This window comes from Acanthochromis polyacanthus, chromosome 10 (genome assembly GCF_021347895.1).
Source record: "Acanthochromis polyacanthus isolate Apoly-LR-REF ecotype Palm Island chromosome 10, KAUST_Apoly_ChrSc, whole genome shotgun sequence".
In the NCBI taxonomy this organism is placed as follows: Eukaryota; Metazoa; Chordata; class Actinopteri; family Pomacentridae; genus Acanthochromis; species Acanthochromis polyacanthus.
Genome location: NC_067122.1, coordinates 189,184 through 200,756, shown reverse-complemented (window position 1 = coordinate 200,756; position 11,573 = coordinate 189,184).

The following is an 11,573-nucleotide window of genomic DNA, read 5'->3' as shown; positions in this document are numbered from 1 at the left end:
GCTTCTTCTAGAGATGGTGGACCAAACACATGCATCAAGGTGTCGCAGATCAGGCTGCAAGAGCAAACAGGTGATGTGCATGAAGTGCAGCGTAGTCCTTTGTGTTTCCAAGAAGAGGACCTGCTTTTCTGAACTATCAGGATCTGTACTCCTCTAGGACTTTAAGGTGTCCAACCAAGATCCTGGCCGACCCCTCTCACCCTGGACACTAACTTTTTGAACCCCCCCCTCAGGCAAGAGACTGCGGTCCATCAGGACTAAAACCTCTCACCACAAGAACAGCTTCTTCCCCTCTGCTGCATCGCTGATGAACACTGCCTGTGACCCACCCCTACCCCACCCTCTACACTGTAACCCCTCTGCAAATCAGCTCTGTTGATTACATTAATTACTACTGTGTAGTAACTGTGTACACCTTTGTCTATTGTCTATTTTATTCTATATTTTTATATCTCATTCTATTTTTATTATTATCATTGCATGCACAGTGACTCTTACTATTATTATTATTATCTTTATCTTTTTACTTACTATTCTATTTGTATTTGCACCAAGAGCTCCATAGAAAATTCCTTGAAAGTGTAAAAACTTACTTGGCAATAAACCTGGTTCTGATTCTGATCATACCAAATGAGCACAACAAAGGCAAACAGAAGTGATGATGGGCGTTAAACTCATTCTTATGCTGACTTTTGGTATTTTTTTGGGACTAACTGATGCCATCAGATGTGCAGCATTCAGATCTCCACTGTAGTGGACACCTGCTATCTTAAAAATTTAAAAAATCCAAACTTATTTTTCCAAATAAATGTCAGTATTTAATTTCAGTATTCTAATTACAAAGATTGGGGAATTTGTTTTTAAAAGTGGGGCTATGTGACATAAATGATCATTAAAAACAAAGAACTGAATTTCTTTGATGCTAAATTTATACAGAAACACAAAATAAACAAAAATAAACCGAAGCTGGATAGAAAATAATATTAACTGTAGAGAATTTTCAAATGATTTGCTTCAGAATTGTCGTTTTTTTTCTGTTTTGCTTCACTGTTGTTTGAGCATAGTCCTGAGAGTGAAGCACCAAGGTGTTTCGTGTCTCTTTGTGGTTGTTTTGTGTCTCTTTGTGGTCGTTTTGTGTCTCTTTCTGGTCATTTTGTGTCTCTTTGTGGTTTTTTTGTGTCTCTTTCTGGTCGTTTTGTGTCTCTTTCTGGACGTTTTGTGTCTCTTCCTGGTTGTTTCGTGTCTCTTTGTGGTCGTTTTGTGTCTCTTTCTGGTTGTTTCGTGTCTCCTTGTGGTCATTTTGTGTCTTTTTTTGTTGTTTCGTGTCTCTTTGTGGTTGTTTCGTGTCTCTTTGTGGTCGTTTTGTGTCTCTTTCTGGTTGTTTCGTGTCTCCTTGTGGTCATTTTGTGTCTTTTTTTGTTGTTTCGTGTATCTTTGTGGTTGTTTCGTGTCTTTTGTGGTCGTTTTGTGTCCTTTTGTGGTTGTTTCGTGTCTCTTTGTGGTCGTTTTGTGTCTATTTCTGGTTATTCAGAGTTCCTCCTGGTAAGGACCACTATAGTGAATGCATGATCCTGACAGTGGAGCTTTTATACGGGATTGTTTTTGGACTAAGTGCATAAACTTTGCTTGAAATACTTTTGTCTCTCTTTAAAGTAGAGGAGAAAATGTCCTCAGACTGGTGTGATTGAATTATTCCATCTCAGAGAAACGTCTGTTTTCATTCCACTGAGAACAATTTAAGAAGTCGGGACGTGAAGTTGGAGTAACTGAAGGCTGGAAGACGCAGTGAATCACGTCCCGCCGTAAAGAAGACCTCGCTGACGTTATTGGTCCTAAAGAGTCCGTTCCGTCTTTACAGAATGACGGGGGACGTTTTATTCCCGTCCCCTGACGGAGGAGCCAAAAGTTCAGCTCCAGAACCGCCTCGGATCAGTTTCCTGGTTTCCTGGTGGAGGCGACGGAAACCACAGCGCCACCAGAGACGCAATTAGCTGCCTCTAATCCATGATGTCACTTCCTGTGTGTTTGGACACCCTGAAGTCTGCAGTTTACGGCAGCCGGAGGATTTAAGCGGTTCCAGTGAGGCGACGGGACCAGCAGGTTCTCCTGGAACCACTTCAGAACCCGTTTCTGGCTGCTGTGGGTCTCATGACTCAGTAAAGTTCAGACGTCTTCGGACTGCAGAGCTAAATGATGGGGGGCAGACTGGGTTTCTAACATTCTGGTGTGTTTATATCCTGGTTTTCTGACATTTTAGTGTATCTGTATCCTGGTTTTTGATGTTTTGATCTCTAAATGTCCAAGTTTATGATGTTTTGTTGTTCTAATGTTCAGGTTTTTGATATTTTAGTGTGCTAATATCCAGTTTTCCCACATTTTTGGTGTATTTGTATCTCAGTTTTTGATGCTTTGATGCTTTAATGTTTTAATACGGAGGTTTTCATTTTTGGTGTGTTAAGATCAACTTTTCTGACATTTTAATGTTTCATATCCCAGTTTTTGATGTTTTGGTGTTTAAGTATCAACGTTTTTGACACTTTGTAATTGTAATATCGAGGTTTTAACTTTTAGCTGTGTTTATACCCATTTTTTGATGTTTTGTTGTTTAAATATCCTGGTTTTTGATATTTTAGTATGTTAATATCCAGTTTGCCCACATTTTTTGGTGCATTTATATCCCGGTCTTTGATGTTTGTTGTCCTAATATTGAGCTTTATCATATTTTGGTGTGTTAAGATCCATTTTTTCTGACATTTTAATCTATATATGTGTAGGTTTTTTATGCTTAGTCATTCTAATCTTGGGGTTTTTGACATTTTTGGTGTTTCAATATCCCACTTTTTGATGTTTTTATGTTCTAATATTGAGGTTTTTGATATTTTGGTGTGTTAATATCTAGTTTTCCCATATTTTAGTGTATTTACATCTCAGTTTTTTTATGTTTTATTGTTTTAAATATACAAGTTGTTGATACTTTGGCATTCTAATATCTTAGTTTTTGACATTTAGGTGGATTTATATCCAGTTTTTTTAAAGACTTCGGACGTTTTTAGTGAGATTACTGGCGCTATATTGTCTAAATATTCAGATATTTGATGATTTGATTGGTGAATATTAAGTTTTTCGAAATTGCCTTTCATTAATAACGATGGTGTTTATGTAGGAAAATAAAGAGGAAAGGTTTGCAGCAAACTGGCTGTAAAATAAAACTAATTTCACAGCAGAAGTTCTTAATTTGAACGAGTAAAACAATGAAACGCTGTGAGCAGTTTAACTCCAGAGTGGTGAGCTCCAAAGGTTGTGAACCTCTGCTCCACATTTATTTATTGCTCTGAACAGAAGTCAGATTTTCCATGTTTGTAGCGTCCCTCCTTCACTTTTCATATTTCACTGCCATCTCTCTGAAATCACATCCAGATGTTGTCATCGGCTCCCCGTCCTGCTTCCTGTGTCCAGTTCCCACCGAGCGCTGAACGTGACACTTTCCCCTGGAAAATATAATAAAACTGAAAAAGCACCGTGCAGCTATTTCCTTTCATAAATCCTGCGGCCCTCTCAGAGCGTGTTTTAGTGGAAGAAGCTCCGAGGTGAGCGGCTGTAAATCCACGTCCACAGCGACCCGGTGGGCTTTCATCGTCTACCTGAGCCTCTGAGGATTTATGTCCCAACACGCTGCTCATGCATGGAAGAACTCCCTCCCCATCCTTTCAGCGGAGAAGAGTCCAGTTTTCAGTGTCTGTTGGCGTCCGTCCGTCCGTCCGTCCATAAACACCGGCTTCACCTGTCGACACGACGGCCGGAGAGGCTGCTCCCACCTGACGGCTTTATGACGCTCCTCTGAGCGCAGAATAATAAAAAATATTATCTTTCAGTGCTTTGTGGGGATTTAGCGAAGCAGCAGCTCCTGAGGAAAGAATGTTTGGAGGCTCTGAGGCGAACTGTAGAGAAAAGAAGCTGTTTACTGTTTGCTGTAAAAGCTGAATGTGCTGCTGTACAAACATCACCCAGATCTGCTCTGATGTCTTATTAAAATCTAACGGTTTAGTTTTACTGTGTTAAAAATTCAGGCCTCAGAGTAAGAACAACAAAAATCCTTCACTGAGATTCTGATCTTTGATTTCTTTAACCCTCGTGTCGTCCTGCAGGTCAAATTGACCCAGAAAGTTTGAGAATGGGGAAAAAAATACTTCCACAGAGAAAACTTCCACATTTACAACATTTTTCAACGTTTTTGGTGGAAAAAGAAATGCTAACCCTCCTCTTGTCCTCATTTACAGGCACAAAAAAATAGTTTCCTTGTCTGAATAAAATCCAAAACTTCAACAGAAACATTCCCCAAATTTCTGAAAATCTGCAAAACCTTCAGGAAGAAAATGCCAATAATTTCTTATGTTTCTCTTAAAATTTTATTTTTAAAAAATCTCCAAAATTTGGCAAGAAAATTCTTGTAAACATTTCAAAAAATTACTAAAAATCTTCCAAAAAAAATCAAAAGTTTTGCTGATATTTATGTAATCACTTTCGATATTTTTAGGATTTTTTGAAAGATTTTTACTCATTTTTAGAAAAATATTTACAAGAATTTTCTTGCCAAATTTAGGGGATTTTTTCCCCCACAATGACGTGGGAATTCTTCAGTATTTCAGAGGCCACTCTAAGGATGACAGGAAGTTGTCAGTGACAGGAAATGCCAGGTTAACAGGAAGTACCAGGTCAACAGGAAGTACCAGGTCAACAGGAAGTACCAGGTCAACAGGAACTACCAGGTCAACAGGAAGTACCAGGTCAACAGGAAGTACCAGGTCAACAGGAAGTACCAGGTCAACAGGAAGTACCAGGTCAACAGGAAGTACCAGGTCAACAGGAAATACCAGGTCAACAGGAAGTACCAGGTCAACAGGAAGTACCAGGTTAACAGGAAGTAATTCAACATGTTCTGAAGAAATGTGGTTGTATCTGAACTAATCCAGCGATCCATCTTATGCCTTTGGCAGCATGGAGGGTATGTAGAGATTTAGATTATCTTTATGTACGACTGTAAAGTTTTCTCCTGCTGCTGTTGTTGGTGGCTGCTTGTTTATGTTCTACCAAAGGTTCACATGAGAGGAATTAAAGATAAATAGAAGCACAGACAAGTGACTTATGTCACAGTATGGCGTTGTATTACATTTGAAGTTGTTGAGGATTTTCATGCCTTTTGTGTGTTTTAGTTTCTTGTGATGTCAGTGAACTTATGGAAAAGGAGTGAAATACGCTGGTGTTTATCCAGCTGTTAAGGTTCATCCAGTGCAGATACCAAGAAAAGAACACATTTAAAAATGGATTCTGATTGTTAGGTATAAGATGTTCCGAGATGGAAATGATCGGCATTTCTTCATCTTTTCTGGTGTTTAGAAACAATCCTGTTATCTACCATTTAACCAAAGAAGTCCAACAAACATTATGACATTTTAAAGAAGCAGTACGTATCTGAACACCACCCTAGATCTTTAGTTGATAATCTGAAGAACCAGAAAGCCTTTAGAAGAACCTTTTAAGAGGCCTTATTGTCCTCACATATTACTCCCTCCTATTACAGAGAACATCCCCTGTAGTGGAATTAAGATATTATTATAGCTGCTTTTATTCTCTGAACAAAATTAAAACTACCTACATGCGAAAGCCGCCATAATTATTTGTATGTTTTCAAAGTGCCAGACGTTCTCTGAATTCATTTTGGTCCGACGCTGGTGCTTCATTTTAAAGCCGATGCTGCACAAACGGTTAATAAACGAGGCCCCTGGACTTAATTCAGCTCTGACCGAATGTGTTTCTGTGTTCCGGCTTCTTTAATTTGTGCCTTTAAGTTAAATCACTCTGTTTGTTTTCTCCCCTCAGCTCGGTAATTTGCCGCCTTTCATTTAGATTCATGTCTTTGAGTCACCAAATCGCCCTCTTTGTTTGAAAACACTAAATATTCTGAATGTTTCTGGTCTGAAAAATAATTATACAACGAGTCATTAAAAATCCATTTTGATTTAATGGTAATCACATGAACCTGTTCAGTTTCTGCTCTCCACTTTAATTTGCTTTATGAAACATAATTAGCGGGAACCTTTACTGCCCTCCTTTGTCTGCAGCCGCCTGGAGATGAGAAGCAGTCCCACACATGAATGAAAAGCAGAGGAAATATTGAGCAGCTGATGGAGGTTAACAGGTTTCCAGCGAGCGTGTTGTCGGTTTTCCCGCCCGTGTTTCATCATTGTGTTCACGCTTTAATATCGACTGTCACCGGGGAGCGACGCAAATATGTACCATCATCGTCTGAGGCGATGAAGAAATGAAGAACACAATAACATCAAAAGAAAGTCACTTTAAACACAACAGGAGGAGGGAAAACTGACACTTTACAGCAAAAACACCCGCCTTCATTTCCATATTAGATGTTGTAGGAGCTTCGTTCGAGGCCCCCGGAGGCCCTCGGTCCCCAGAGGAAGCCTCCATCAGAGGAAATAAAAGAAAAGCTTCCCCCTCCGGAGCCGATCGCCTCTTTGTTTCACCGTCTACGACTTTTTTTTTTCTAAAACTGCGGCGTCTGATCGGATAAATCATGTTTCAGCCTGATGTGTTTTCAGAGGTTCCCTGAAGGCCTCGCGCTCTGTTTTCTCTGCCTGATGAGAATAACTGAGCTAATATTTTCAATATCCAGCCGCACACAAGACAAACATGTACAGAAACATTTACATTTTCTGACATGGAGCTCAAAGCTCGCAGATCCAGACGACGTTCCAACGTGGACGGTAATCAGATCTACGCTGTGAAACCAACACAGTGCTTTCGGCTTGGCAGAGCTCTGCTGCAGCACTAATGTTCTGGAGTTTAATGTAATTTACTGCTGAGGGTCACTGAGAGGGTTCCTGGGGTTCCTAAGAGGTGTTCTGGTGTTTGAGACGAGGACACGAGTTCTAGAGGAGACAGAGTCAGGAGTCCTGAAGAACACTGATCATTGAGGAGGTCTTAGAGGATCCAGTTGATTTCTACAAACTCCTGGTAGAAATTCAGAGGTTCTTTAATGGGTTCCAGACTTACTGGGTAAAGTTCCAAGATCTTTGGAGGGTTTGGGGTTCTGGGTTGGATCCTTGAGTCTTTAAGAGTCCTGATAAGATCCTGAAATAAGTTAATGTTCTTTGAGAAGATGACCACTTGAGTTCTTGAGGAGACCAATTCAGGAGTCCTGAAGAAAGCTGGTCTGAGGAGGTCTTAGAGGATACAGTCCATTTCTACAAACTCCTGGAAGAAATTCGTGGGCTCTTTATTGAGTTCTAGACTTGCTGATTAGGGATTCAGGATCCTTGGAGGGTTTTGGGGTTCTGAGGAGGTTGCTTGGTAGGAATACTGATGGATATTTTAGAAGGTTCTGGGGTGAGATCCAATTGTTCTTTAGAAGGTCATTTAAAGGGTTCAAAGAGTTCTTAAGAACATTCATAGTATCTTAGAGTCTTTTAGAGGGCTGTTAATGCCCTGAAATTGAAGGGGAAAAGTTCACTTCCTGCTTGACAAGAATCCTGATGAAGGTTCTAGGGGTCTGCGAGAGTTCTGAGACTTGGATGAGATCCAGAGGTTCTTTAGGAGGTTGTAAGGGTCTGTAGAGGTCTTTGAGGAGCTTTCAAGAACTTGTACGAGATCCTTAAAATCTTTGAGATGGCTGTTGAGATTCTAAAAATGACTGATGGTCTTACGGGAGGTTCTAAGGGTCAATAAGAGGTTTCTGAAAGTCTTTAACTAGGTTCTGGGGAACTCTGAACTGCTAGATGGTTCCTATGTTCTCGACTTCTCCTAAAGGTTGTTCAGCAGGAACTCTGATGAATACTTTATAATATTCAACGGGTGCTTGTGAACATTCCAAGAGTGGAGTGAGATCCAGGAGTCCTTTAGGAGGTCATTGAGAGGGTTCCAGGAGTCCTTGAGCACATTGAGGGGATCCTTGGATCTTTTAGAGTGTTGTTCAGGTTCTGAAAGTGGTTAAATGGTGTTTGAGGAGGTTCTAAGAGGATTCTGGGAGTCCTTATGTCGGATCAGGGGAGCTCTGGAGGTCGATAAAGTTTTAGGTGTCCTTTAGAGAGTTCCAGGGGTCCTTGAGGAACCCCTGGGTGTTTTTGTGAAGATCCAGGAAGGGTTTGAGGGTTGTCGAGTATTTTCAAAGCTTTCAAAGTTCCCTAATGAGACCTCTGAGGACGTTCTAGGGGGTCCTCGGGGACTACAGGGACCTTTGGGTGGGTTCCAGTAAATATACAGAGTTCTGTTGCCTCAATCCAAAACTAAGTGACAAAGAAACCCAAACTCCAGGAGCAGATTTACTTTTAGTGTGTGAGAGAAAAGCTGTGTGGACTGTCGATCCTCTCTGCCGGGTTCCCTGTTCTTCATCTGAGAGCTGCTGGCTGTACATTAAATCCAGATTACACCACCGAGACCCTGAGAACAACATTTCCACAACACTGGAAGAAAAGTCGCCTCTTTCTGGGATGTTTTTCTTTTAAAAAAGAAAAGAAAAAACCCTCTAACTGCTGTCAGAGGTTCCTGGAGATGGAAAACTCTCTGGGAATCCCTGAGGAACCACAGCCAGGAACATGAGGGGGTTTGGAGAACCACCGCAGAGCCACCGGGACATGTGGGGGTTTTAGAGGAGAGGAAATGTAGCAGCATTTTACGACCCCCAAACCTCCGAAAACCAGGCGGAGGGCGGAGCTGACATGTGGAAGCCCCGCCCACTGAACCAGAGCCCCGCCTCCTAAATAGTTTGAGGAAACAGTCATTTTTTTAAACTGGAAAAGCAGCGCTGCAGCTCTGAGGAGGAGCAGAAGGAAACACGAGCTGGAACATCTCAAACTAACATCCTTCACATACGTTTAGCTCTGGAGGAAATCCAGCTCTGATTAACACATCAGGACTGAGAACAGGCCAAAGAACACGGGTCACTTCATATAAAATCCACCAAATATCAGAACAAGTTCCTCCACAACCTCCTCAGAACATCTGGTTCTTCATCTCCACTAACTTTATCAGTGATCAGAGTTCTACTTTCAGATTATGAATGTTTTCCTTGAGTTCCACAAAGAGATGGGTCAAGATTTATCACTTTTTAATGGACTTTTCCCATCATTTCTTAGATGTTTTAGGAGGAAAAAAAGACATTTGACTTAAAAACTGTAACTTAAATAATTAAAAAAGCTGAAAAATGACCACCAAAAGAGACAAAATCACAAAGAAAGGGCCAAAATTACCACAAAGAATCACAAAATCAGCACAAAAAGAGACAAAAGCAACATAAACAGGGTCCAAACTACCAGAAAATGACCCCGAATCACCACAAAAAATAGGTGAATATACCATGGAAAGACTCAAAATCTATATTAGAATATGCACAATTACCACAAAGATGCAAAATCACCACAAAAAGATGTAAAATTACCGCAAAAGACCACAAATCAAGACAAAAATATGTAAAATTACCGCAAAAAGACCTCAAATCACCACAAAAATAAGTGAATATTCCACAAAAAGACCACAAAGAATCATCTGGTTCTTCATCTGCAGTGACTTTAGAGTTGGTGTGTGTGTGTGTGTGTGTGTGTGTGTGTGTGTGTGTGTGTGTGTGTGTGTGTGTGTGTGTGTGTGTGTGTGTCGGGGGACGTGGCCTTACATTAACCCGCTGTGAAGGTTCGAAGAAGGATGAAGAGGGTCGGACCACCTCCTCACAAAACCAGAACGAAACAAGAGTGTGAATAAAGGTCAGCGCTGTCAACACACACACACACACACACACACACACACACACACACACACACACACACACACACACACACACACACACACACACACACACACACACACACACACACACACCGTGCAGCAGTCCTCTGAGGCGTTGAGCGCTGCAGAGACGGATGTGAGATGAAAAGAAGCAGCGACGCATCAGATGCAGCAGCAGCAGCTCTGAAGAATTAGAAGAATTAGAGCTTTAAAGGTGTGAAGAGAACAGAATGATGAAAGGAACGACACAAAACAACACAAAACGACACAAAACGACACAAAGAAGAAAAAAACTACACATACGAGACACGAAACATGCCAACAAGAATGAAAACAACACAAACAAGACAAAATATGTCAAAAATAACACAAAACGACACAGATGAAGCAAAATAACAAACGTGAGAAACTAAAGAAGCTCAGACAATACAGAGAGCTACAAAAATGAGATGGAAAGCGATAAAAAAACTGACACAAATCACCGAAATAAGATAGAAAACAGCAGAAAAAGATTCATAATGACACAAACCAGACAGAAAATGACACAGAAAGACACAAAGCAACACAAATGAGAATAAAAACTTAAAATCGATACAAAACAACATAAAAAAGAGAAAAAAAACGATTCAAATGAGACAAAAAGTTACAAAGAGACAGAATGCATCACAAACGAGACACAAAACAACATAAAAAAGAAAAACAACACAGAAGGACGCAAATGACACAAACAAGACTTAAAATGACAGAAATGAGTCACAAAGCATCACAAATGAGACATAAAAGACACAAAAAGATAATAGAAAGACACAAAACAAACAAAATGAAGCACAAAAAGACAAAAACGAGACAAAACGTCAAAAATGAAACCTAATAAATGACCCAGACGTAACAGAAAATAATATAAATGAAGCAGAAACAACACTAACTTCCTGGTACCAAACCTCTGAATGAGACGTTTGACTTCCTAATATTTTAACAGGTGAATAAAAGCAGTTTGTTGGTGAAACTAAAAGGAGGTGAGCAGATGTCAGAGCTGGATTATCCTGTAAGACGAGAGGAACTAATTAGTGCAGCAGCAATAAGCAGCGGCTTTAATAGGATCCTGGGTTTGTTTGCAGCTCACTTAATGCGTCTATTATTAGAGCCACATACTGAACGGTTCAGGCTAATTGTCTGCGCTGCCCCAATAATAGGATGTAATAATGATCATGTAGCGCACTCAGACGACACCCGATTACTGATGACAACGCTGCCGCAACGCTTCCACAACGCATTAAAACCGGCAGCGGCAGCAGCTCAGACGCAGGGAGACAAGAATCAGGCGCAAAATGTAACAAAAAAGAGCAGAAATGACAAGAATCAGACACAAAGTGACAAGAATCAGACACAAAGTGTAACAAAAAGCGCAGAAATGACAAGAATCAGACACAAAATGACAAGAATCAGACACAAAAATGTAACAAAAAGACCAGAAATGACAAGAATCACACACAAAATGACAAGAATCAGACACAAAATGACAAGAATCAGACACAAAATGTAAAAAAAAGACCAGAAATGACAAGAATCAGACACAAAATGACAAGAATCAGACACAAAATGACAAGAATCAGACACAAAATGTAACAAAAGACCAGAAATGACAAGAATCAGACACAAAGTGACAAGAATCAGACACAAAATGAGAAGAATCAGGCACAAAATGTAACAAAAAGAGCAGAAATGACAAGAATCAGACACAAAATGTAACAAAAAGACCAGAAATGACAAGAATCAGACACAAA